Source organism: Prionailurus viverrinus, chromosome F2, assembly GCF_022837055.1.
Source record: "Prionailurus viverrinus isolate Anna chromosome F2, UM_Priviv_1.0, whole genome shotgun sequence".
Taxonomy (NCBI): domain Eukaryota; kingdom Metazoa; phylum Chordata; class Mammalia; order Carnivora; family Felidae; genus Prionailurus; species Prionailurus viverrinus.
Genome location: NC_062578.1, coordinates 769,088 through 796,792, shown reverse-complemented (window position 1 = coordinate 796,792; position 27,705 = coordinate 769,088). Strand labels below are relative to the sequence as shown.

The following is a 27,705-nucleotide window of genomic DNA, read 5'->3' as shown; positions in this document are numbered from 1 at the left end:
GGTAGGAAGAGGAACTCATCAACCATGCGTTGAATGAGCTGGGTGATTTTATAGTTGGGGAATCTCAGATGTTAATATCTTTATATCTCCTGTTGATGAGAAAATTCCTCAGAAAAGACTTGTGTTTAAATACCCACTACATACCAGGGTAAGGCAGGAATGACCACTCAACAGTGTAGACTAGGGGGACAGGATATGATCGCTTCCTGGACAGACTTGCAACTAATTGTTTTTCTTATTTTAGTCCTTTTTATCTGCCACAGTGGTAGTAGGAAAATTGGATATGCAAACAAAAATAATCCTTAACCGTTATCTCACATTATACACAAAAATTGACTCAAAATGGATCATATATCCAAATATAAAATCTAGAACTTGAGAAAACACAGGAGAAAAAATTGTTGTTAACCTTGGAGTAGGTAAATACTTCTCAATTAAGACACAAAAACACACATTATAAAAGAAAAAAAATTATTTTGACATTACCAAAATTAAAACTTCTGCTCTTCAAAAGACACCATTAAGAAAATGAATAGGCAAACCATAAGCGCTAAACTGACAAAGAGCTTGTGTCTAGATTCCATAAAGAACTACAGAACTTATTATTGATAATAATAATATAATAATACTCTATATTACGAGGAATAAAAGAAGACAATCCAATCAAAAATGGATTAAAGATACAAAATCATGGGGCACCTGGCTGGCTCAGTTGGTTAAATGTCTGACTTTGGCTCAGGTCATGATCTTGCATTTGTGAGTTCGAGTACCACATCGGGCGCACAGAGTCCGCTTCAGATCTTCTGTCCCTTTCTCTGCTCCTCTGTTGCTCATGCTCTCTCTCAAATAAATAAACATTACAAAAATACAAAATATCATGAATTCCATTTCTATGAAATATCTAGAACAGTTAAATCCATAGAGACAGAACAGAGAATGGTGGTAGCCAGGGGGTAGGAAGAGACAGAAATAGGGAGTAACTGTTTTATATATATGGGATTTCCTTTTGGACTGATAAAAATGTTTTCGAACAGAAGGAAATGGTGACTGTATAATACTGTAAGTTTTATATCAGGTGAATCGCACTTCAGTGTAAAACAAACTGGACAAAACATGTGAATAAATGCTTCATCAAAGAGTATGGCCAATAAACACATGTGGCCAATAAACACATAAAAAGATGCAAAAAGGAAATGCAACTTAAAAGGAAATGCAACTTAAAACCACAATGAGATACCACTATATATATATATATATATATATATATATATATATATATATACTGGAAAGAGGGAAATAAAAAAAGGTTGACGGTATCATGTTTTGTTGAGGACATGGAAGAACTGAAACAATCATATTTTAGGTGGAAATATGTATGTTAAAGCCACTTTAGAAAAAACTTTGGCAGTTTCTAATAAAGTTAGACATATACTAATCACATGGCTAGTCATTCTACTCTAGGATTTTCCCAAAATAAATAAGATAATATATCTGCACAAAAAAATTACAGATAGGTGTTGATGGTAGCTTCATTAAATAACAGCCCCAAACTGGTAACAAGACAACAGTTGAATGGATAAATAAATTGTGATGTATCTTTATAATGAAATACTACTCAGTAGAGAAAAGAAACAAACACCTGACACAAGGATGAATCTTGAAAACAGTGTGCTGAGTGGAAAAAACATAAAAAACAGTTTATATCAAATTATAGAAAAGGCAAATGACTCTACAGTAACAGCAAACAGATCTGTAGTTGCCTGGAACTGGGGCCAGGCAGGATTGACAGCAGAAGGCATATGGAAACTTTTTGGGGTGACGGAAATAGTTTATGACTTCACTATGAAGTGACTCTACATGGTAAATGTATTTGTCAAAACCCAATGAACTATATGCTTAAATGGGTGCACTCTATTGTATGTATGTAAACTGTATTGCATATAAATTGTACCTTCAAAAAGTTGTTTAAAGGAAAAAAAAAGGGTAGAGGAGACAACTTGAAGAAAATTCCACTGGAGAAACATACGATAATTATGGAGAAGAGATTGGAAAACTTATTGTTACCTATGGAAGTTGCTACAGTTCTAACTCATTGTGCTAACAACAGGCAAACAATGAGAAAGAATCAAATGCTTAAAAATCCACTAGAAAAATATTATCCTTTGCAAAGAGGCGTTTCCCCTTGTCATTATGAACTTTCAAAGGAAAACTGATATAACTTAAGCACATGTTTTCTTGTGCATCTTCAACAAATACTGAAAATGATCTCATACATACATACATACATACATACATACATACATTTATTTAAATTGACTGCTCTCTGCACTTTTTTTAAAAGTAGGCTTCATGCCCAGCATGGAGTCCAACGTGGGGCTTGAACTCACGACCCTGAGATCAAGACCTGAACTAAGATCAAGAGTCGAACACTTAACCAACTGAGCCACTCAGGCGCCCCTGAAAACCACTTGCTTTTAGAGACAACTCTCAGAGTATGAAATTATAAATACATTTGGATATTTTTAAAAAGGAAACAAATACATTATTAGTGTTTCATGAACCAAAACTTAAAATCTTACCTTTTTCATGAAATCTCCATTACAAGGAACCACAAGCAAATTAACTATTAATTCCACCCTGAAAACATTAGGGTTGAAAATGCTCCCGTGTTCTCTATCTGAGCAGGCTCTCAATAAAAACTCTTTCCATGCTTGAGAGATTGAATGAGGCTGTGTTGTGAACACACACACAGCAAACTCACATAATACTTAACTGTATACAGTGTTCACAGAAATATTCAATCACTTATTCACTCACTAGTGAGTTCATTTAAAGCTCACTGAGCTTAAACTTTGTAGGATATGTAAGGAGGGAAGGAGTCAAATAGAAATATACTTGAAAATCAAAAGATTTGAGCAACGTTAACACCTAACACTAATATAATGTATTATGGCTAATTACAGCATTGTCATAGTGTCTATTTAATCCTTCACCTGAGGAAACTAGGCATTGTTGACAGATGAGTAAAGTGAGGCTTAGAATGTTTTTAAAAAACCTAGCCAAGACCATATGGAGATAACTGAACCAGGTCTTAAATGCAAGGCACTTGATTTGGTATTTTTGTGCCATAATATCACGTTACAGTAACAAGTTGTACGAATGTAGAAGAGTGATTAATTTTGTGGAGTGGAACAGAAGAGAACATCTGAGAGCAACTAGCATTCTAGTTTGCAAGGCAAGCACCAAGAATGCAACAAGGAATTAGCTCACGGCAAACTGCATGATGACACTCCAGAATATCTTAATCTAATCTTTATAGAGAGGCAACGATTTTTCCTACTGCTAAGTCAAACTATTTAAAATATACGTAAATCATATCTAGAAGAACTTTATCCACTCTACAAATTTCAAAAGATACTTTTAAATGTTTTGACAAGAATTATATTAGAATATTAAGGTCAGAATGTAAGGAATTTATGCTAATTATTTTCTAAGTCTGCTAGTGTAATAAAATGAAAAAGAAATACTCTTAAATCACTTGAAAGTAATTTTATTAACTGTTTGATACTGTATGACTTTAATCCAAGACCCAAGTGGGAAAGAACACAAGATTACTCTTTCATAATATTATCCTATTTAAAACAGTATGCTATGTGAAAGCAAGGATAAAAGTATACATTTTCGTGTTGAATTTATAATGTCTTTTTTGGTCCGCAGACCATTTCCTATCATAACCTTTGGGAGTAAGTGCTTTAATGTTTTGTTTTGTTTTGTTTTTTTCCTCAAAGGTCTATTCACCTTTAATTACCCCATCACCAACTTGCCTCTCTGTTCCATGTCTAATTAGGGAGGCTAAGGCAGAGTCTTGGGGAATCAGGCTCCATTTCCTAAGGAGGAAGTCCTAGACTTCCTGTAAGAGTGGTCCTATACGAGTTCAGTTAATGCCTGCTTGACTATACTGATGTGTCCTGCACAGTTTTGTAAGCATTACTGCTTAATAATATATGCAAAAGTCAAGATGAATATAAAAACTTCCATGGATCTGCTTTATAAAACTAGAGAGATTTGCTTGTGTTGAGGCGAGAAGAGGAATTAACTAATACCCTTTCCTTAAATCTGTTCTGGTATTTGCCTTTATCTCAAATAACCAAGGAATGGTGCTCTTACTCTTCTGCCCTAGAGAAGAGCTAGTAATATTTCCCTTCTCCCTTTTTTCCTCATGCCTGGCCACACACGCTTTCCCGCCGTGCCCTGCTCACTCAGCTGAAGCTCAGGGCTCACCAGCTCAGGCCTGAGGTGGAGTCACTGTCCTCATTAGTTCAAATGGATTGGAACTGTGGCATTCAACAGTCCAAACCAGAGTTAGCTTATCAGCAGCATACAAAAAATTCCACCCACTCGTTGCTGCTTCCTGCTCAGTAGATACCATCTCCTAAAATCAGTGCTAGTGTGATAGGTGTCAGCAGAGAAGGGCCCCCTCCCTGATCAACTTGTTTTTCCTGACTCACCAGAGATGTTCCCCATGAAGCGCATCATGTTTTAAGGGAACACAAATGGCTTCCCAGGGAGGAAAGAAATACCATGTGAGTAACTCTGGGACCTTGAAAAAGTTACTTACTGCATGAACTTGAATTTCTTCATCTTAACATGGGAATAAGGGATCCTAATTGAGAGGCTGTTGTGAGCATTAAAACAGTAACACAGGGCTTAGCACAGTGACTGGCACAAGTAGACCAATTTTTCCTCGGCAGGGTCCTTAGGCCAATTTTATAATAAGATTTTCCCCCATACAGTTCTTGAACATTTTTGTTAGATCTATGTCTATATCACTTGCAATTTTGTTTGCTATTTTAAATGGTTTTTTTTGTTTGTTTGTTGCCATGTTGCTGGTGTAAACAAATACAGTTGGAGTTTTATACAGAAAATTTTTGTTAATCCCTCAATCTTACTAATATTATTTGTGATACTTTTTATGAAGTTTTATGTAATCATGTCCTCTGTGCATTATGACAACTTTGCTTCAGGCTTCCTAACCCTTATGTTTTTGTTTTTTTTTCTTTTTTTAATTTATATTTTCTGACTGCACTTTAGGACCTTCAGCACAGTGCTGAAGAGAAGCTAGTGACATTGGGCATACTTATCCTGATTTTGAATAAAATGTCTTCAGTGTTTTATAATTAAGAATGAGGGCCGCCTGGGTGGCGCAGTCAGTTAAGCGTCCGACTTCAGCCAGGTCACGATCTCGCGGTCCGTGAGTTCGAGCCCCGCGTCGGGCTCTGGGCTGATGGCTCAGAGCCTGGAGCCTGTTTCCGATTCTGTGTCTCCCTCTCTCTCTGCCCCTCCCCCGTTCATGCTCTGTCTCTCTCTGTCCCAAAAATAAATAAACGGTGAAAAAAAAAACATTTATAATTAAGAATGATGTTTGGTAGATATTGTTCATCAGGTTAAACATTCCTAGTTTGCTGAAAAATTTTTTAAATCATGCCTGGGTATAGGATCTTATCAAATGCATTTTCCATATTAATTGGAATGACTATATGATTTTCTTTCCTCTGATAATGTTGTAAATGACAATTATAGCTTTTTAAGTTAAAGCAATTTTTTTTTGTTTTTTACTCCTGAGATAAAGCCAAGATCCTATTTGCTATGTTTTGTTTGGGATTTTTCTATGTCCATGAGTGATACTGACCTTTAATTTTACTTTTCATAGTAGATTTAATTTCATTTCTCAAAGCAATTGACTATATTATTTTCATATGATAAGTTGACAGGGATTCTTTTTTTTTTTCCTTGAAAAATCTGTATGAGATTTGAATGATTTATCAAAAGTTTGAAAAAATTTAGTAAATACACACACACACACACACCCCTCAGATCTTTATCCATTCATCTATTAATGGACACTTGAGCTGCTTCCAGATGAGTAAAGTTTACCAGTCAAATCTGAAACATTTCAGCTACTATTTACTCAGATGGTTTTTCTGCACCCTCCTCCCAACTTTCCTGCCATTCTACCACTCCCATTACATGTATGTCGGTGCACTTAATGGTGTCCCACATCTCTATGAGGTTCTGTTTCATTTTCTTCATTCTTAAAAAAAATATTTTTAAATGTTTATTTTTTGAGAGAAAGAGACAGAGTGCGAGTGGGTGAGGGGCAGAGAGAGAGGGAGACACAGAATGGGAAGCAGGTTCCAGGCTCTGAGCTGTCAGCACAGAGCCAGATGTGGGGCTCAAACTCACGAACTGCGAGATTATGACCTGGGCTGAAGTCGGATGCTTAACCGACTGAGCCACCCAGGCACCCCTCATTTTCTTCATTCTTTTATTTCCCCTCTAAGGATATTTGCTATTTGGGAGATTTCTATAATCATACAGAAATGATTTATTTTGGTGTGTCCTCTTTCTTCATAAAGATTGAGTATTTATTAATTTAAAATGTATTTATTTTGAGAAAGTGAGAGCAGAGGGGAAGAGTAGAGGGAGGGAGAGACAGAATCGAGTGGGGCTCAAACTCATAAACTGTGAGATCATGGCCTGAGCAGAGATCAAGAGCCAGACACTTAACCAACTGAGCCAAGATTGAGTTATTTAAAAGTCTTCACAAGTACTCTGAATCTCTAAAATACTCTGTAGTCATAAATTTGAGATTGAGTTTTAACATCCTATTGAAATTACCATACTCTTTTTGGGAAGAATTTTAAATTTGATGAAAGTCTTAAAAATATGTAATGTTTCAGGGCGCCTGGGTGGGTCACTTGGTTGAGTGTCTGACTTCAGCTCAGGTCATGATCTCTCTGTTCCCGAGTTCGAGCCCCTTGTCGGGCTCTGTGCTGACAGCTCAAAGCCTGGAGCCTGTTTTGGATTCTGTGTCTCCCTCTCTCTGTCTCTCTCTGCCCTCCCCCTGCTCACGCTCTCTCTCTCTCTGAAAAATAAATAAATGTTAAAAAAATTTTTTTAAATAAAAAGATATGTAATGTTTCACAAAGTTGCATGTCATCTTTGTGCAGAGGCTATAGCAGTTTCTGTGCCATTCCAATTTTAGTGTAAGTGCTGCCAAAGTGAGTACTCGACATTTTCCCCCCTCTCTCCTTCACATTGTGCAAGCTCAATTACTCTGGATTCATATTCACAACCTTTCTTCTGTCAGCTCAAATCTACTGCTGAGTCTATCTAGTGAAGTTTTCATTTTGGTTATTACACTTTCTAACTTTAGATTTCCCATGTGGTTCTTTTTTTTTTAAATTTTTTTTTTTCAACGTTTATTTATTTTTGGGACAGAGAGAGACAGAGCATGAACGGGGGAGGGGCAGAGAGAGAGGGAGACACAGAATCGGAAACAGGCTCCAGGCTCTGAGCCATCAGCCCAGAGCCCGACGCGGGGCTCGAACTCACGGACCGTGAGATCGTGACCTGGCTGAAGTCGGACGCTTAACCGACTGCGCCACCCAGGCGCCCCATCCCATGTGGTTCTTTTTTATAGGCTATATCTTTTTCTTCTGTTTATTTTGAGAGAGAGCGAGCGAGAGAGAGAGAGCACATGAGTCCAATGGTGGAGAGGCAGAGAAAATGGGGGGGGGGGGGGGCGGAGAGAGAGAGAGGATCCAAAGCAGGCTCTGTGCTGACAGGAGTGGAGTCCAATGTGGGGCTCGAACTCATGAATTGCAAGATCATGACCTGAGCTGAAGTCAGACACTTAAACAACTGAGCCATCCAAGTGTTCCTAGAGTTGTATCTTTTTACTGATTTTTTCCATTTGATTAGACACTGTCAACATTCCACCCTTTAACTCCTGAGGTATGGCTTCCTTCAATTCTCTAAACATATTTATAATGGCTGCTTTGAAATTTTTGTCTGCTGGGGTGCCTGGGTGGCTCAGTCGGTTAAGCAACTGACTTCGGCTCAGGTCATGATCTCATGGTTCGTGGGTTTGAGCCCCGAGTTGGGCTCTGTGCTGACAGCTCAGAGCCTGGAGCCTGCTTCAGATTCTATGTCTCCCTCTCTCTTCCCCTCCTCCACTTGTGCTCTCTCTCTCTCTCTCTCTCTCAAAAATAAATAAAATGTAAATAAAATAAAATAAAATAAAAGAAAAGAAATTTTTGTCTGCTAAGTCCAACATATGGGCCCCTTCAGCTGCCTGCACTTTTTTCCTCCTGTGTATAGGCCACACTTCCTTGTTTCTTCATAAATCTTGTAATTTTTTGTTGACAACTGAGCATTTTTGACAGTGTATTGTGGCAACTCTAGATATGGATAACTCGCCTACCCCAGGGGGTTGGTACTGTTGTTAATCAGTTATTTAGTGACTTGTCTGAACTTTTTCCTGCAGGCTGCAGTATGTGATGTTCCTGCTCCGATTTTTTTTGTTTGTTTGTTTGGTTTTAATCTTTTCACATGGTTACCTAGGGGTCGCCCATAGGTCAGCATAAGCTACTTTGAAAGGTTGTGCTTAAGCCCGCTTGGAAGTTAGGTTTTTACTCTTTGCCGTTGGGTGTATACACCTTGGAGGTTGCTATCATGGTTCAAGGAGGTGGGATTTTGTGCTCCTGCCTCTCCATCAGCCAGGGCTTGTATTACTCCTTCGGAGTCACTCCTGGGAGGGCATGGCCTTGGGCTGCCAAACTGCCAGGGATGCGTCTCCTTTATTTTAAAGTCTAGCTTCCTAGGAGCTGCTCCTGGGTCAGAGCAGCCTACTGTTCACCTAGTATGGTTGCAGGGGTGCTGAGGCCTGCAGCGCCAGTGAGGCTTGCACTCCAAATCTTCCCTGTGGGTCGCTCTGATTGCTCCTGAGTGGGGGCAGCTGAGCACACCCTTCTTGAGTCTGGAAGTTTTACTGTGATACTAGGAGGGTTCTTCTTGGCTATGTCTTTTCCCTGATGCTCTCTGTTAAAACTGCTGATTGCTTGGTCATCTCTTTATTGACACAGTATCACAGGGCTATAGGCGGTCTTGGAATTGCTCTCCACCAAGATCCCCATTACTTTCAACAACACCCTTGAGCAGAGGATTGTACTCTGTTTCAAAACAGGTCAATTCTCTCAGGCAGTGCCATAGGGCTCTTCTTCCTTATAACCTCTTGTCCTCTGGGCAGAACCTCTGTGCCACTTCACAGACCCGGGGGTGAGGATGGAGTCTCCTTCTCCTGGAGTTACACTTCGGATCCAGAGTGTGTGTTGGGGTGGGGGTGGGAACACTGATCTGGGACTGCTTCTCTGCTCTGGTGCCTCTGTCCTATGGGTGAGCTGGGATAGGACAACTGGGCCAGTATTCTTGGCCCACCACACTTGGGGTAGAGCTGCAACGTGGGCTAGGAGATCTCCCACAGTGAAACTCTACCCTAGACTGTGTGAGCTGAGGGGAGTGGGGGCTTCTTCTTGACTGCAGTACTATAGCAGAACCCCAGAACAGTCTTCTTCTTTTTTTTTTTTTTTTTTAACGTTTATTTATTTTTGGGACAGAGAGAGACAGAGCATGAACGGGGTAGGGTCAGAGAGAGGGAGACACAGAATCTGAAACAGGCTCCAGGCTCTGAGCTGTCAGCACAGAGCCCAACGCGGGGCTTGAAATCACGGACCGTGAGATCATGACCTGAGGTGAAGTCGGCCGCCTAACCGATTGAGCCACCCAGGTGCCCCCAGAACAGTCTTCTTAAGACAACTTGGGCTGGTGGGGGCATGGATCATGTCTCAAGGGCCACGGACTCCTTGTTCTTTCTGACACTTAGTAGACTTTCTTGGTTCTATTGATGGAATGTTTCTCCATTTGCTGTATGCCTTTAGGAAAACTTCCTGAGGCTTTAAATGATTTTTAAAGTTTTCTCCAACTAAAATATTTGTTAGGGACAGAATTCACTGTGTCCTCACTCTGCTATTCTGAAGGCAATCTTCTATTTTTTTCTTCAATTTACATCCAGGAGAAATTATGATCCCATGGATATTTTGCCTGTGCTATATAGGAAAGCATAATGGCTCTTTAGCCATTATTTATAAGTTTTGAGAGTATTTGGAAAGTTTCCATCCTAAATTTGCAGACTTGAGTGTGAGTTGTTCTTTTTTCTTAAAAGACATCTTGATTTGTTTGAACACAATTGCTATGTCAGACAAAAGAAATGCAGTGAGGCACAGAGGTCCACAGAGCCATGATATAAATGTCACAAGATTCTTAATAACAATGGCACTTGTGGGTTTTTCACTGTATACCAAAACAGTGCTCTGGCTTTTGGGTGGCATCTAGTAAATCTATGATCCACTTATTTATGTGCTAAATACAGCAGGACTGCTGCTGGCTCTGGCTGCCTGCAAGGCACTAGGAATCTGGCAATGAGCTACATAGACCCTGCCCTCTGTGCCTCCTTCGGGAAACACCTAATATGCACATAAATATACAATCACAAACTGTGGGAGTGCTAGCAAGGCAATACGCAGAGTGCCTTTAGATACAACTTAGGGTGGGATGGTCTAACCAGGGAAGGTTTCTTAAAAAGAGCTGAGTCCTGAAGAAGGATAAGCCAATCATGCAAAAGTTTGAGAGAAGAGGACTTAAAACATAGAAAACAACATATACAAAATCCTGTAATGGGAAAGAGCTTTTCCATGACTACGAAATTGAAAGAAAGCTAGAAAACAAGAAAGAAAAAGAGAGAGAGAGGAAGAAAAAAAAAAAAACAAAGAAAGAGAGATTAGTAAAGTGGCAAAAAGGGTAAAGACTAATAATTGTGATTTCAATTTGCATTGTTCTTTTTTTTCCAATGCATTATTGTAAATTTAAGTTATATTTATAATCAAAGTTATATTAATAATAAAATTAAAATGTTGACAAGCATTTGTAAAGAGAGGAGAAAATGGGACGGGAAGGAAAGGACCAGGTAGGGGTAGGAAAGAGAGGCATTGACCTAGTGGAGGCGTCTCGTGGTTGGACGTGGCTGGTACCGTGACGCCCAGTAGTGGCTGGAGGCAATGGCCATGTGATGACGGCCTGGTGGAGGCTGACCTGAGAGGAAACCAGGGGTGACAAATGACGGGCATGTGTGCCAGGCAGCACACCTACCTCCTGCCATCAATGAGTCAACAACAGGGTGACACCGGACGGGGTTTGATAAAATCACTGTTTCAGAAACAGAAGTCTTGGCACAGGGTGGAGGATGGCTTGAACGGAGAACTTTGCAGAGGGTCTCCTTAGACCAGCATGAGGTCACTGCTCTGATCAATGGCAACTGTCTCACAGAAAATAGTGAAGCTGCAAAGTGGTGTTCACGGGCCAAGTCCAGCTGGTTGATAGGTTTTCTTTGGTTTATACAGTGTTAAAACATTTCTAAATTAGTTAACAGATAACAAAAATTGGGAGATTTTATGCAAACCTCAAATTTCCTGTGGTCTTAAGAAACCTAGAGTCTGGCAACACTGAGTGAACGCTCGTGGATGAGGCACCAGCTTGTGAGCTCATCCCATGGGCCCTGGCCCTCACCCTTGATCCCCAACCCTTGTACGACTGCTGTTCTCTCTTGGCCTCTGTCAGCATGTGAGAATGCATTAGAAAAGCATTTCAGGGAGGAGACAGAAGAACATGGTCACGATGATGGGTGAGGGTCAGGGAAGGGTCTACACTAGCCTACGATTTCTTTTTCTTTTTCCTTTCATTTTTTAATTTATTGACAGAGAGAGTGCGCACATGTAAGCAAGAGCACACCCAAGTGGGGGAGGGGCAGAGGGAAAGGGAAGGGGAGGGAGAAAATCTTAAGTAGGCTCCATGCTCAGCTCAGAGCCTGACTGGGGGCTCACTCTCACGACTGCGACACCATGACTGTGAGATCACGACCATGAGACTGTGACCTGAGCCGAAATCAAGATTTGGATGCTTAACTGACTGAGCTACCCAGGCACCTCTCTCTTGCTTACTCGTTGGTGGCCTTCTCAATTATTTCAGTCTAAGGTATATCAGACCAGCATCGGAGGCATCTGAGCAGACACTGTATCGGCATGTGGTTATGCTCAGAGGGAGAACCAGCTGACACTCGCACTGTTCTTAGTAACGTCTGAAATGCTGTGAGCTCAGCTGCTAGCCAAGCCCCATGGAGATTAGGAGATCGGACATTTTAAAGTGATGTGATGGTCAGTGTTAATAAAACTGGGCTTCCACTTTGGAAAAGCAGGTTGAGTACATCCTTTTGCTTTCCTGCCACAGAATACCCACTGGGCAAGGAAGATGTGCACGATCAGTAATCTCAAATCCGTGCAAGCTAGGGCTCAGGTCTAGGTGACTTTTCATACCCCACGTATCACTGAGCCCTGAGCACTGCTGGTGGGTACCATACACGTAGCCTGAGGGGGGCATTGCTATTCTTAGCAGCGATAAACTTCCAACAGCAGAGAGAAAATGTGTCACAGGGAGGAAATAGGATGTTAGTGGTTTGAATAAGTGCCTCAGAACTGCATTCATTCCATGAGACAGACTTTGCCATTCAAAATTCTTGGAATAAAAGTCTGGCAAGTGGATGCCACTTATTTAAAATCAATGTTCCACCCATGCCTAAAATGTAGACCCTGACCCCACATGAGATCCTTCCTCTCATTTTCGTGACTGGAAGCACGTGGGGCAGGGGAACGGCAGGTCTGGAGAAGACGGGCTCTCTTTTGAGCTCTGCTGTTGCTGGATGTGGGCCCCCGGCTCCACACGGGTACAATGGAGATTAACTGAAGTCTGCTTCACACCTAGTAAATGCTTGCACCTAATCTGCGCTCAAAATCTTGGTGTCCTTTGCTCACCAGGCAAATTCACTACTACAAATGCACTTCATGGACAAGATTCTTTTCTCTTATCATGTGCCTGCTCTCCTAAGTCTGTAGTAGGCGTGTGCACCTTGGTGAAGGGGCTTGAGGAAAGTGCACAAGAGCAGCACGGGGGTGCATTATCCCACACAGAAAGGGTGTTGCTACCCATGAAACCAACTTGTGCCCGGCCCTGCGATGCTGCCCTGGTCATCCACGGGACAGCAAGAAACAATTGTGAAAATGCCCATGGTCTTCAGCGTGCTCCTGCCCCCCGTCAGCCACGCTCCACCCCTCCCAGCTGGGAATATAAGACAGTCAAAAAGTAGTTCAAGAATCTCCCGTTTCAGCCATCAGGAGTCATTCAGCAGGACTTTGATTCTATGCATTTCTGAGCCACGAGGGTGAGGCCAGGACCATGTTGGAAGAACTGACTAAAACGGGTGCCAAATGAAACTACATTCCACTGCGCATTCCCAGCAACATAAAATAATACAGATAAGAGGTTCACTGTTCAATCCCATCCACATCATGTTGGAAGTATAAAAGTCCATTATGGAGTTAATATTTATCTTTAAGAATTTCTTTTCCTTCTCTTACCAGCTTAATGGCGCATCACGCCAATTGAGGAATACTTTAAGAATTCTAAAACTTCACATATTGTCAATCTGCAAAAGCAACAGAACAAAGCACTAGGAATAAGGAAAGCAAAACTGTTGTAGAGGGAGTTTCAGAGAAACTGTAATTTAATTATTCTTTGAAGTTTTAAATGTCCCTCCCCCACTTTGGAAAAATATTCATTTTTCCCTTTCTTTTCACTCACTGACTCAGTATCACAGAAACACAAGAAGAGAGAGAAACAGTAGATTCGTGTGTGTCTGCGCGTGCGTGCGTGTGTGTGTGTGTGTACGCATGGACAGTGAGAGGGGAGATTACGTGAACATGTGGGATGTTTGCCCGGGTTATGGGAGCAGTTCTTAGCAGTCCACCAAGAATTCCCGGAATCAGAGTCAGTCCAGCCGCTTTCTTCCAGGTCAGTGTCAACTTAAGCAGCCTCTAAAGATCAACAGGATCTTTCTCGCCACATTATGATTTCTTGCTAAGCCTCTATTTTAAGGAAGAAATGGAAGAAATCGGAGGATGAAGTGAGGGGAAAAAAGCAGGAGAAAGGAAGGGGGGGAGGGAAAAGGGAAGAGAAGGGAGGAGAGAGAAGAAGTGTTTGAACATGAACAGGGGGAGGAAAAGTCACAGCAAGGAGGGAGGGAAGAGGAAGAAAAGGAGGAGAGAGGGACAGCAGAGGGCTGAGTGGGTGGAGGGCCTTTCCCCAGCTCCACCAACCCGCTCGACAGACGGGAAACCAGATACAGCAGGACATTGTGTTCTTCTCCTGAAAAACAACCAGACTGCGCTCCTAAAGTAAACAGTTAATCCTGTTGTTTATCTTTGTAACATGACGAGATGTTAACAGGATGATTTCTACTGCACAGAAATGTGGTTTTTATTCATTTAAAAAATGATATTTTCTCTTTGCTAAAATACAAGTGTGACATACAAACTTTCTAATATCAAGGAACGGGAAGGAATAACAATCTCTCTTTGGTAAAAGTGACTTAAGTAAAGGATGCCAAAAAAGCCTGAGAAAGGCCTTTTCTTTACTTGCACATCCTATTTATTTTTGGAAAATACTGCATTACTGGAATTAACCAAGCCAAACTAAAACAAAACCTGCTGTAAGCTTGGTCCATCCCGGAGTATGATCTGGGGCATTGCTTGTGGAGATAAGACTATAACTGGGCCAAGACAAGAGTAAGAAGTAATCCCTGTTAAAATAACACCAGCATTTTTCACAGAGCTAGAACAAACAATCCTAAAATTTGTATGGAAGAAGAAAAGACCTTGAATAGCCAAAGTAATGTTGAAAAAGAAAAGCAAAGCGGGAGGGCTCACAGTTCCAGACTCTAACCTGTATTGCAAATTTCTAACAAGGTAACCATGGATTCACATGCAACTATAAGGTATGCTATCGAGCTCGGATGTACACTTTGCCCAGTCTCCCCCACTAGTGTAGTACTATACTAGCAAATAATAGTACAACATCACAGCTAGGACACTGACATTGATACAATCCACCAGTCTTATTCAGATTTCAGAAAAACACATTTCACTTGTGCTCGTGTGCACGTGTTCATGTGTGTGTTCAGTGCTCTACAGTTTTACTACATGTGTAGGGTCCTATATCCAATACCAGTCAAGACGCTGAAGAGTTCCAGGGCACCTGGCTAGTTCAATCAGAAGAGCATGAGACTCTTGATCTTGGGGTTGTGAGTTTGAACCCCATGTTGGGTATAGAGATTGCTTAAATAAATAAAAAAAAAAAAACACTAAAAAAACAAAGACACTGACCAATTCTATCACTACAAGAATTCTTTATGCTGCCTTTTATAACCCACTTCCCACTATCTCCCCACCCCTATCCCAACATCTAGACGCTATTAATCTGTCTTCCATTTCTAAAATTCTGCCACTTCAAAAAGTTATAAAAACAGAGTTGTCCAGTACATAGTCATTGGCATTGGATTTTTTTTTCCCTCAGCACAGTTTCCTGGTGATTAATCCAAGCTATTATGCCTTTCATTTCTATAGCAGTTTTGAGACATCATTCACATACCACAAAATTCACCCTGTTTTTATTAACAGGGCAGAATACATATAGCATAAAATTTACCATTTTAACCATTTTAAGGTGTGCAGTTCAGTGGCATTAGGTATATTCACAATGTTCTGCAACCATAAACACTACCTTATTCCAGAATATTTTCATCACCCCAAAAGGAAATTTCAGTCGACTAAGCAGCCTCCTCATCCTCCCCTCCCCCAAGTACCCAGAGACACGTAATCTCCTTTCTGTCTCTATAGATTTGCCTATTTTGGATACTTCACATGAATGGAATCACACAATATGTGTCCTTTTGTGACTGGCTTCTTTCACCTAGCATAATGTTTTCGAGGATAATCCACATGGTAGCATGTGTCAGTACATCATTCATTTTTGTTGTGGAATAATATTCCATCATATGGATATACCACATTTTTGGGTTGTCTCTATTTTTTTTTTTTTACATTACTGAAATAATGGTGCTATGAACATCTGTGTATAAGTTACATGGATAGAGGTGCCTGGTGACTTAAGGGTTGAGCGTCCAACAACTGATTTGACACAGGTCATGATCTCAGGGTTCATGGAATTGAGCCCTACGCTGGGCTCTGTGCTGGCAGCGAGAGGCCTACTTGGGATTCTCTTTCTCAACTATTTTTAACTTTTTACGTTCTATTTTCAACTTTCCTATAGGGGCTACCCCAGTTTGCAATCCCAACAGTACATAAGGTTTCCTTTTCCTCTATACCCTTGCCAATACTTGTTGTTTCTTAGGTTTTTTATTTTAGCCATTCTAACAGGTGTGAGGTGATAGCTCACTGTAGTTTTGATGTGCATTTCCCTGGTTATACAGAAATAAACCCACAACTATATGGTCAATTAATCTTTGAGAAAGGAGGAAAGAATATACAATGGGAAAGAGAGAGTCTCTTTAACAAATGGTATTGGGAAAATTGGACAGTTACCTGCAAAAGAATGAAACTGGTCCACTTTCTTATGCCATACACAAAAATAAACTCCAGATGGTTAAAGACCTAAATGTGAGATCTGAAACCATAAAAATCCCAGAAGAGAGCACAGGCAGTAATTTCTCTGACATGAACAGTAGCAACATTTTTCTAGGTATGTCTCCTGAGGCAAGGGAAACAAAAGCAAAAACAAACTATGCAGACTACATCACAATATAAAGCTTCTGCACAACAAAAGAAGTAATCAACAAAACAACAAGGCAACCTACTGAATGGGAGAAGATATTTGCAAATGACATATCTGATAAAGGGTTAGTGCCCAAATATATAAAGAATCGATACAACTTAACACCCAAAAAACAAATAATCCAATTTAAAAATGGGCAGAATACAGGCACAGACATTTCTCCAAAGAAGACAAACAGATGGCCAACAGACATCCATGCCTGGAAGTTTCTTGAGGGCAGGGATCATATTTCTTATCCCCTATGTGCCTAAAACAACTCTTAGCCCAGAGCTTTAGATTTTATAGGTGATCAACATATGCTTGGTACACCAAGTTGAATTAATTGATGAGTATTTATTCAGACTTTTGGGGATACAAGGTATAAGACTTAGTTCCTACCCTCAGGAACAATAACAGGTATTTAAAATGATTTATACAGGTAATTCACAAGGTGAGACCTCTACATTGTTCTAACGTAAAGGTGTGGGAAGGGAAGTATTAGTATCCTAGTGAAATACTGAATTAGAACAAGATAAATGAAGGAAAGGAGAGAGGGAGGAAGGGAAGGAGGGATCTTAGCTAAGAAAGTTTATTACTCAAAACGTACCGAATTAACCCAGCAGCCCTGGGAAGACTGTGGTTTTGTTTTCTCTCATTAATTCCCCAATTCACTCTCGAGTGAGGGGTCATTTGGTATTCCCACTTTTCATGTCTACTCAGCACTGAAACCTGAAGAGACAAGGGTCTGTAACTGAGTATAGAGTAAGGAAAAAGGCACCAAGCAAAGGGCATAGTTTTGGTGGTGCCATAGATAAGTTATAGCATCCCATTGCTTCTTCCAGATCACCAAATAATATTCTCAACCAGCGTTCTGAATGGGGATTAAACCCTAAAACTCTATGGCTGCACTGCAAGTAATAGATAAGGACCCTTCATTGCATCTACAATGGCACTGGTTATGTGCAGTCTTAGGCGAAATGAGAAGACAGTCATTTGAATAAGCTTCAGGGTTCTGTACTCCCAATGAGGGAGCCAGTCTAGAGTAAATGGACCTGGTAGTAAACAGCACTACTGTATAGGGCCTGTTGAAACAATGGGGAACAGAGTTTAATCATCATTCTTAGATGACCTGCTTCTGAGTCAGGGTTTCACATTCTAGGTTGCTAATTGGCCTACAAACCAGTCTTGTCCCATGCAATGGCTTATAAATCATCTGTGTTTATCAAGTACATGGACATATTTTACCTGCTCTGACCCTACCAAATAAAACACAAATTACCTAGGCAAAGGCATACACATAAAGCTTGTTTATTATTTTTTTAAATATCAAAGGAAACGTTCTAATTTTTTCTGCAGTCTTAAGAATACCTGTTCTGGGAACAGTATCACTGAGAAAAATATTAAGTTGTTTTAAGATATTTTATAATAAGGTAATTTCAGTTTCAAAGACCAAACCATATTTAGTTTACCATTTTGAGAACAGACAAGGGGTCGTTTTTAGAATACAACTCTATTACTCAGAGAGAAGGAAGGTTCTCACGCATGAATTTGTTCCATTTCCAGCTTGCCTACCTCAGTCCACAGGACCGCAAGCCACATCAGCTGACATTCCTCCCAGCTTATAAACCAGCTTCAACTTCTCACCTACCCTGGGCACCCAGGACACCCACCACCTACAGGTAGGTGTTCGTTTTGCAATGACTACCATCTATCCTACATCTGTTTGCTCTCCAAACACCAGCTTTTGCATGTAGACGAGCAGACTAGCACACTTTGAAAACTTGGAGCAGTCTCCTCTCATCTGGTAGCCTGCACTGCCCTCTTTCCTGTCAACCTTCTAGAAAGTATGGATGTGCCTCACTTACTCCCATTTACTCACTTCTAATTCACTTTTGTGATAATTTAGAGGCTTTTTGAAACAATCCCAAATTTACTAAAAGTTTTAAATACAGTACAAAGCATGTTTTTTCCCGAATCATTTGGGAGTAAGTTTGTACAAACAAGGACTATATCTTGCATAACTGTTATACAACCATCAAGGGGAGGAAATGAATATTGACATATCCCTACACCTAATTCTCAAACCCCACTCATGATTCGCCCATTGTTCCAATCATATTCTTTGTAGCAAAAGGAGATAATTCAGAATCATGTATTGCATTCAGTTGTCACGTCTCTTTAATCCTCTGCAACCTGGAAGGGTTTCTCAGTCTTTCTTTGACTTTCATGACCTTGACATTTTTGTAGGATACAGGCCAGTAATTTTGTAGTACAGAAGCCTTCCATTTGTGTTTGTCTGATGTTTTGTCACGAGGAGATTTAGCCTATGTATCACTGGTAAGGATAACACAAAATTGGTGCTATGTTCTTCTGAATCATTGGCACACTATTTCAATTTGTTCCAGTACTGATAATGTTCACTTACTACTTGATTAAGATGATGTCTGCCAGGCTTCTCAACTATTGGTTACTTTTCCTTCTGGAATTAAAAAATATTATGTGGGAGATACTTTGAAAATAAGTAAATATCCTATTCCTTATCAAAATTTTCACTCATTCATTTTTATATGTCAGTGTGGACTCATGGATTCGTATACTCTGGGCTGCAATCCGTAACTATCATTTATTCTGATGTTCTAATTGTGCCAGATTTTGCTAGTGGCAGCCTCTTGCAAGCTAGCTCCTGTGTCCTTTTGCCATGTCTCCATCATTCTTTGAGAATGTTGTCACTTTCTGACCTAATGAAACGTTCAAAGCTCATCGTATATTTTCTCTCATCCAAACCTGAAATCAGTGATTTCACCAAGGAGCCCGGGTTTCTTTCAGATATTTAAAAGCTAATATCTGGGTGCTAAATGTGCTCATTGATACTGGAGTATTGCTGCCTCAGGACCTCTTAGTAGAGAGAGCTAGGGAATGTACACACACACACAAACACACACACACACGAGTAAAACACATTTACTTCTGTTTATTCATCCATTCATCCATCTTGAAAACTATGAGTTTATACTACAACCAGGTTCATTTTAGTTTTCCCCTTTTCTACATTTGTAACTCAGAGGTACCTCAAATTCAGCACATCTAAAACCAAACATAACTTTTCTAGTTCTCCAAATCTGTTCACCCACCTAATTTCCCATCTCATTTAATACCATTTATCTTGATGCCCAAACCTTAGAATCTTTCTAGGTTCTTCCTTTGCCTCCACCTTCCACATCCAATCATTCACGGAGTCCTGCCTTTTCCATTTCTCGCCTATCTCCGGGTGTGCACCGTCTTTTTATCCACCAGCTTGTCTTAACGGATGAGTTAGACTTCTCGCTTTTCACACAGGCATTTGTGGCTACTTCCACTTCCGTTCAAAAACTTCCAGGAGCTTTTGTATCACACTCAGAAAAAATACCAAAGGCTTTGCTATAGCAGTCCAGACCTTCTCATGACCAGAACCCCTATTCTGTCTGCCTTCATTTACAACGTATGGAAAGCCACACTGGCCTCCTTGCTGCTGTGCAAACATACTAAGCATGCCCCTGCCTCTCAGCCTTTTGCACTCGCCCTCTCTTCCCCTGAACACCTGCATGATTTGTTCTCTCACCTCCTTTGGGATTTTTCTCAAATAGTATCCTCTCAGCAAGGCTTTCCTTGATTCTTATGTAAAAATAGTAACCCCTTGACATTCACTATCCCCTTATCCAACTTTATTTACAGTCATAACCACTACAACTTTCTTATATTGTAGCTCTTTGCCTGCTACCAGTCTTCCCCAATGTAACATAAGTTCCTTTAGCACATAGATTTCATAGGTTTTCTTTTTTTTCTTGGTCTCATTTATCGTTGTATCCCTAACATCCAGAACGATGTGTGACACAGAGTAGGTACACAGTAAATATTTGGCGAATGAACATTTCCTCCTGGTCTTCTTAGTTACACTGCACAGTAGCTTACTATTCTATCATGTAGTATGTCATAATTAAATAATTCTCCTTCTAATGGATGTTTACGTTGCTTCTTTTTGTCCCCCATTATAAGGCACTGCTATCATGAAGAACATTGTGTGTGAATTTTTTTGTTTTTCATGAATGAAACTTCTAGGAGTTTTGGGGTAAAAGAGTTTATCATTATTGTTACGTTATGCCCTGCTCTCCAAAATACTTGTAATGTTTACAAATTACAAGAGCAATAATTGTGTATAGAAAGTCCTATAGTTTTTCTAAATAATATATATAATTCAAAAGTTTAAATTATTACAGAGGCATGTGATGCAAAGTTTCTGTCCCATTCTTGTCCCCCATTCCCCTAGTCCCCCTATACCCTCACAGATACTCACTGTTGTTTGTTTTCATGTATCCTTCCCCAGTTTCTCTCTCTCCCCCTCTCCTTCCTTCCCTGTCAGTCTCTCCCTGTCTCTTTTATATGCTTCTTTTTATCTATGAACTGTGTGTTCATATCCTTTGCTCATTTTTATGTTGGGTATTGGCTTTTTCTCTATTTCTATGGGCACTCTGCATATTAGAGAAATTGGCTTTGTAAAATGGATTGCAAAGATATGGTCCCAATTTGCCATACTTTTGACTTTACCATGCAAATTTAATAGAATTTATTATTATTTTCTTTTGGAGGTTTTGGATGCTAAGCCACAGTTAGAAAAACTTCCACCTCAAGATAACTCTCCTATGATTTCTTCTAGAATGTTTTAGTTTTTATCCTTAGATCTTTGATCCACTTGGAATTTACCCGGGTGTGGGATAAGGGACACAGATCCCATTTTATTTTATTTTTCCAGATGACTCATCTATTGTCTTTATGCCACTTATTGATTAATCTTTTCCCAGTTTTCTGAAATACTTGTATTATTTTCAGAATTCCTACGTATATCTGGGATTTTCTTTTTCTGTTCCATTGGTTTATCTATTACATGAAGGGAGAAAAACCCTTTAATTTTAAAAAGTGGCTTTCATTAAGCAAAGGGAAAAAAAGGTAGACAAATCAAAAACAGACTCTTAACTATAGAGAACAAACTGATAGTTAATAGAGAGGAGGTGGGGGTGGGGGAAATAGGTAAAGGGGATTAAGAATACACGTACACGTATCTTGTTGATCAGTGAGTAAAATATGGGATTGTTGAATCACGATACTGTGAAATGAATGTTAACTACATTAGAATTCAAAAATTAAAAAAAAATTTAAAAAGAAGTGGCTTTCATGAATTTCTGCTTCTAATAGCCAGATGTTACCCATCTAATGTGTTTTTGTGAAAAGTAAAGGAATTAACTCCTACCTGGGAGTTCTTTCCCACCGGACTCTCATGTTCTGGTCTCTCTTCCACTACAAGTTCATAACCAATTTACTTTTTTCAGCTCAGTGTTTAATGGCACCTCTATTTCAAGAAAGCCATACTGAACTCTAGACTCCCATTGCTGAGCCTCCCAAGTCCCCACCACCTCAGTTAACTGACAACCACCAAACCAGTAACCTCACAGTCATCCTCTTTCCCTCTACCACCCCACACCCAGTCATCAGCAAATAACATGCACTCCATCTTTAAAACAGATCCCAACCTTTCAGCTGTCAACACCCCCTCACCAGCACTCTGGTCCAGCCACCAGTCCCACCTGTCTGATTTGCTGACACAGCCTCCTAGCTTGTTTCCTGTTCCTACTCTCGTGCCTCAACATTCCATTTGATCTAGAGCAGCCAAAGCAATCTTTCCAAAGTACAGATCAGATCACATCAATCCAATCCCATACTTAAAACCTTAAAGTTTCCTCATCACACTTGGCATCAAGCTGCCTGTCTCCCCTCTGTACTCATCTTCTGTCATGGAGCCCGACCGTGAGATCATACATAGACCTGAACCAGAATCAAGGGTTGGGCGCTCAACCGACTGAGCCTCCCAGGTGCCCCCAGCTTGTCTCGACACATTTCTTAATATATGGAATATCTATGCACACTAAGATTTGCTTATCTCCAAAAAATTCTTAAAGTGCACGTCAACTGTGCATAACCACTTTTAGCATCTATTAATTAAATTTCCCTTTTAAATCGCAGCTCAATAGCTGTAGTCTACAGCATGAGTTTATAGTTTTAACATTTGTTACCAAGTAATGTATCCAGTAATTTTGGGACTTTGAATTCTTTTAAAAAGACAGAACACTAAGTTAAAAGATAGAAATCTAGTCTTGCATATTCTGCATTCCGTAGCTACTGGCATTCTAAAATGAAATTTTAAGACTGTGGAGATTTGCTGTTTTCCTATACTTCTTTCATGTATTTTTATTGCCCTCTTCCTAGTGAGCTCTTTCTAACTCTTTTGGTGGATATGAACGATTCCAGTTGCCTTCTATGGGCCTCCCTAAACTCCAGAGACTGGGAAGCAAACTCTTTGTGTCTGGGGTTCCCCTGTGGCTGAAGTCCCCAGTGTGACTCAGGGCCTGTCAATCAAAGTCAGAAGTGATACCAAGTCCGAGCGCCCGATTCTGCCACTTGTGCCAGCAAGCCTAACAGTGACAAAGCTCTCAGGGATTGACGGATTGCTTTGGAGGGTAAAAGACAAGAATGTGGCATCTGGCTTGCTGATTCAGCTTGTAGCTCACACAGAGTGGCTCTAGAGTGGGAAGCGGTAGTGAGAGTTTTCTGATAATACAGCCGCCTACTGTCAGCAGTGGCTCTGGAACTGGTACAGAAGCGAAGCACCAGGTACCTGGTTGTAGAAGAGACCGCAGCTCCCACGGTGGCCTGGTTCGTCAGTGTTGCTCTGACAGTATTTCTTAAAAATCCAGTATCATCTGTTTCTTTAGTTTCCCCAATGATTCTACACACCTTCTGAATCCTTTAATAAATATCTTTCTGCTTGAGTTGGATATAGTAGACTTCTTTGTCACTGAGCCTGACTGTTTTTCTCTGATATGCACATTCTACTGAAAAGTGGAATTGGGGGGTGAGGGAACTCTATATATTCTTCTCTGGTAAATCATCAACAACTGAAAAGGCAAGAACAAAATCAGGAACAAAATAAACTTGGTGTTCACTTTGGTAGAAATAATGTATCTCTTTGAGAGGCAGGTGAAATCAGAAATGAACGATTTCACTTATCTAGCCGAGAAAGCAGACACCTAATTAATTTTTTGGACGTGGGCCTCTTACTATGTAATTTTGATGACTTGTAAGAAAAAATCTGCAAGAAAACATTATTTAAAATGTGTGTCAAGAATTAAAGAATTTCTACATGGGAATCCATCCTGAAAAAAATGCCAAAATGAGTGACACACACAAAAAAGGAAGAGTACACTCAGATAATTCTATGTTTCTATTTATTGTTTAGTACAGTTTTGATTAGGCAACCACAACTAAAATGCTCCTCAGCTAAGGATCCCACATTTTCATAAAAACAATTTCTGATGTTAAAAATGCTCTCAGTATTTGATAGCCAGTAGCTAAGAATACCTAGTTCCTATCTGACCAAACAATATTTTAAGAAGTATTTGAGAATGCACATTCTTCCAATATCACAGTCACAGATCATAGAAACTATAGCATCTAGGCACCAGAGACTCATAAACAAATGGTAAACCATTCAGAGGAGCCTTCTTTCAAATAGGGACTTTTCGTGCAGATGACCTCCTGAAATGATTTAGAGCATGTGATAACGCTGGCATGTAAAGAAGACTAACAGAGATGAAGGAGAAGAGAGGCCCCCTGGGGATCAGGAATTGCACAGTCACCGAGGCTCACAGACAGAAGTTCGTATACAAGCTCCTCCCGAAATGGTTCATGATGACAGTAAATGGTAAAAGTGCCATTTATGGTTGTGGTGATACTGAAAACTCTCTGAGCGACAGGAAAGAAATAATAAATGAGTACAATAATTTTCAAAAGCTCTATCTATAGAACAATTTTGAGTGAAAGATCTTTTCCTTGGGCTATAGACAATCCGTCCCAGTAGTCAGAGCTACATATCAAATGTTCCAAAACAGAGCATTCCTACTTCCAAAGTCTCTATCTGGCCATGATTACTGAAGCTAGTATCAATTCTATAATGCTTTAAAATGAACTTGTATTTAAGCCATTCTTCAACAAAAGGAACCTGAACTCCTTGGAGAAATGGTTGATTCTTGGACTGAGACAGGAAATGTACAAGATGAGCCTGAGTATCCTGTGGTGCCAGGAAGTAAGAAAGTACTCATAACAAAGCTGAGAACTCACAAGGACAGGGCTAAGGCAAAGAGACAAGGGAGTAGACCGAAAGAGGTTCAGTGGCAAAAGATGGAAGTTTGAGCAACAAAATAAATCAAATAGTATTGAAACATCACCCAAAGTACAAAATAAACATCACAAGTCCATACTGATAAAAGTAGTTAAAAAAGTGGGGGAGAAGAATTCCAAACAATCATTCTACTACATGGAGGGGGATCAGAAACCTTCCCTTCTTAGGTGTGGGCTACACATAGTGACTTCCTTCCAAAGACTTCATGATGGAAAGGGCACAAAAGTGTACCTTTACAGTGGAGAAACCTGACAAGAATACCTCAGCTAACTGATCAAGGCCAATATCAACAATTATTAATGCTGACAGTATATGCCATTGACATGGTGTGATAAAAACGTCACTTTACCTCTGTGATCTTCCTCCAAGAACCCCAGTGTAATCATGAGTAATAAACCAGATAAATATCAATTAAGGGGATTCTACAGAATACTTGACCAGTGCTTGTCACAACTATCAAGGTCATCAAACAACAAGAGAAGTCTAAGAAATTGTCACAGCCAAGAGGAGCCTCAGGAGACTGATGACTGATGACTACATGTAATGTACTATTCTGGGCAGGACCCTGGGACAATGAGTAATAAATAAAACAATAGGTAAAAACCTAAAAAATGTGAAAAAAGCAAGGATTTCAGATGATTAAAAAAAGCACATTGACATATGTTCAAAAACTAGTCCAGGTCTGTGTCAGATATTAGCCCTAAAGCTGAGGCTTCTGGTAGACATTTGGTGATCAGTACACAGGGAAGGGATAATTCTATCATATTCCAGTTTTATTGAGATATAATTGATATTCAACACTGTATTAGTTAAAAGTGTACAGCATAATGGGATAATATTTTTCTTGACTGGCATGACTATTTTACTATTTTGTCACTAATATGTTTCCAAACTGCTACAATTTCAGATTCAATCTTATTTCTTTATTTTACTTTATTTTTATTTTATTTTTTATTTTTTTTAATCTTTATGTATTTTTGAGAGAGAGAAAGACAGGGCATGAGCGGGGGAGGGGCAGAGAGAGAGAGAGAGGGAGACACAGAATCTGAAGCAGGCTCCAGGCTCTGAGCTGTCAGCACAGAGCCTGACACGGAGCTCGAACTCATGGACTGCAAGATCGTGACCTGGGCCCAAGTTGGATGCTCAACTGACTGAGCCACCCAGGCGCCCCTTATTTCTTTTTTAAAAATGTTTATTTATTTATTTTGTGAGAGAGACAGAGAAAGAGAATTCCCAAGCAAGCTTTGCGCTGACTGCATGGAGGCTTCTTGTGATCCTCTCTCTCTCTCTCTCTGCCCCTCCCCTGCTTGTGCTCTCTCTCAAATAAATTAATTAAAAAAAAAAAGAGTTGGATGCTTAATCGACTGAGCCACCCCAATCTTATTTCTTAGTACAGCATTCATCAATTCCTTAGAAAGCATTTCTGGCTAAATTTCTCTACACAGAGGGAAATCATTCCCTTTGTGGGTGGGTTTTCTTGCCCAAGGCAGCACAGACCGCCGCCAACTATGTCTGTCTGATTTTTACCCACTGGGAAGTAGGTGAGCATGTTAGCTTCCTATTCCCTCCCAGAGGTCAAGGCAGCTTGGCCCAAACCATTTCTTCTTAAAGGTAATCTGTTTTTTTATTTGATGCTTGCTTATAGTTCTTCCAAAGTTCTTTTACCTGGGAATAGAGCAAACCTCAGGGTCCTACTCTCAGCTAACATGTTACCTGATGATATACTGTATATGCTTTCTGGGTCAAGGTGTTCAAACTTTTATAGCCAGAAATATAAGAGATTCACAGGAAACTTTAGTTATCCTCATGGATGATAAAACTTTTCCTCTAGCTGTTTGCTACTTCATTATTCTATTTCTGTGGGACTGACGAACTACAAGCAGAAATCAGAAGCAGTGATCTAGTTGACAAATGTTTTGTGAAACGTAAGTCAGTGAATGTTGCATAGACTAGGTGGTACCCGCACAGGTCCTGGGCCAAGTGAGCGCAGCTCCTTTGGGCTGGTCAAGCCCGGGCCCAGCAGTCAGGCTATCCTCTGACTCAGGCTAGGGAATGATGCTCAAGGAGAAATAGTGTCTTTAATGAATATTTTTGCTGATTTCAGGGTATATAAAGAGTGCAGGTTTTCCCCTTAGGGACACCGTGAGTCAGAATATGAAGTCTTCTGTCTCACTTTTCTATTTGAAAAAAAAAAATTCTTTTCTCTTTGCTTTTAAGAGCTGCATCTGGGATCTAGATGAGAATCTAGACCAGACTTGAGATTATTTTTAACTTAAGTTCACTATGCTTTTTTCAAATCGTACTATTGTGCCATGTACCCTGAATGTGTCTCATACATATTAAGCGATAGTAATGATGAATGCAGTTAGTCAAAAGCACACTCTCTGTCTCCTTCCCCTCTCTTTTCAACCACATTTAGTGAGTGTCTGTCATGTCCTGCTTCCTAGGCTAGAGATGCAAACCTCAATGAAACAAATTTCTTATGCTGATGAAGTTTGTAGTCTTGGGAGATCTACAGAAAGATAAACTCAGATTTTATTCTAAAGTAGCATGGGGCGCCTGGGTGGCGCAGTCGGTTAAGTGTCCGACTTCAGCCAGGTCACGATCTCACGCTCCGTGAGTTCAAGCCCCGCGTCAGGCTCTGGGCTGATGGCTAGGAGCCTGGAGCCTGTTTCCGATTCTGTGTCTCCCTCTCTCTCTGCCCCTCCCCCGTTCATGCTCTGTATCTCTCTGTCCGAAAAATAAATAAACGTTGAAAAAAAAAAAATAAATAAAGTAGCTCATATGATATGCCCCAAGTGGGGAAAAGTAAAAAAAATACCAAA

At 40.2% G+C, this 27,705-nt stretch overlaps 1 protein-coding gene and 1 non-coding gene across 8 annotated transcripts in view; both read right to left on the bottom strand.

The window, feature by feature from the left end:
- SPIDR (scaffold protein involved in DNA repair) overlaps positions 1-27,705 on the bottom strand; it is a 509,126-nt gene that overhangs the window by 79,654 nt on the left and 401,767 nt on the right. The window lies entirely within an intron of this gene.
- LOC125156835 (U6 spliceosomal RNA) lies at positions 6,966-7,069 on the bottom strand. The gene has a single exon (XR_007148810.1). It is a non-coding gene; the product is annotated as a U6 spliceosomal RNA (small nuclear RNA).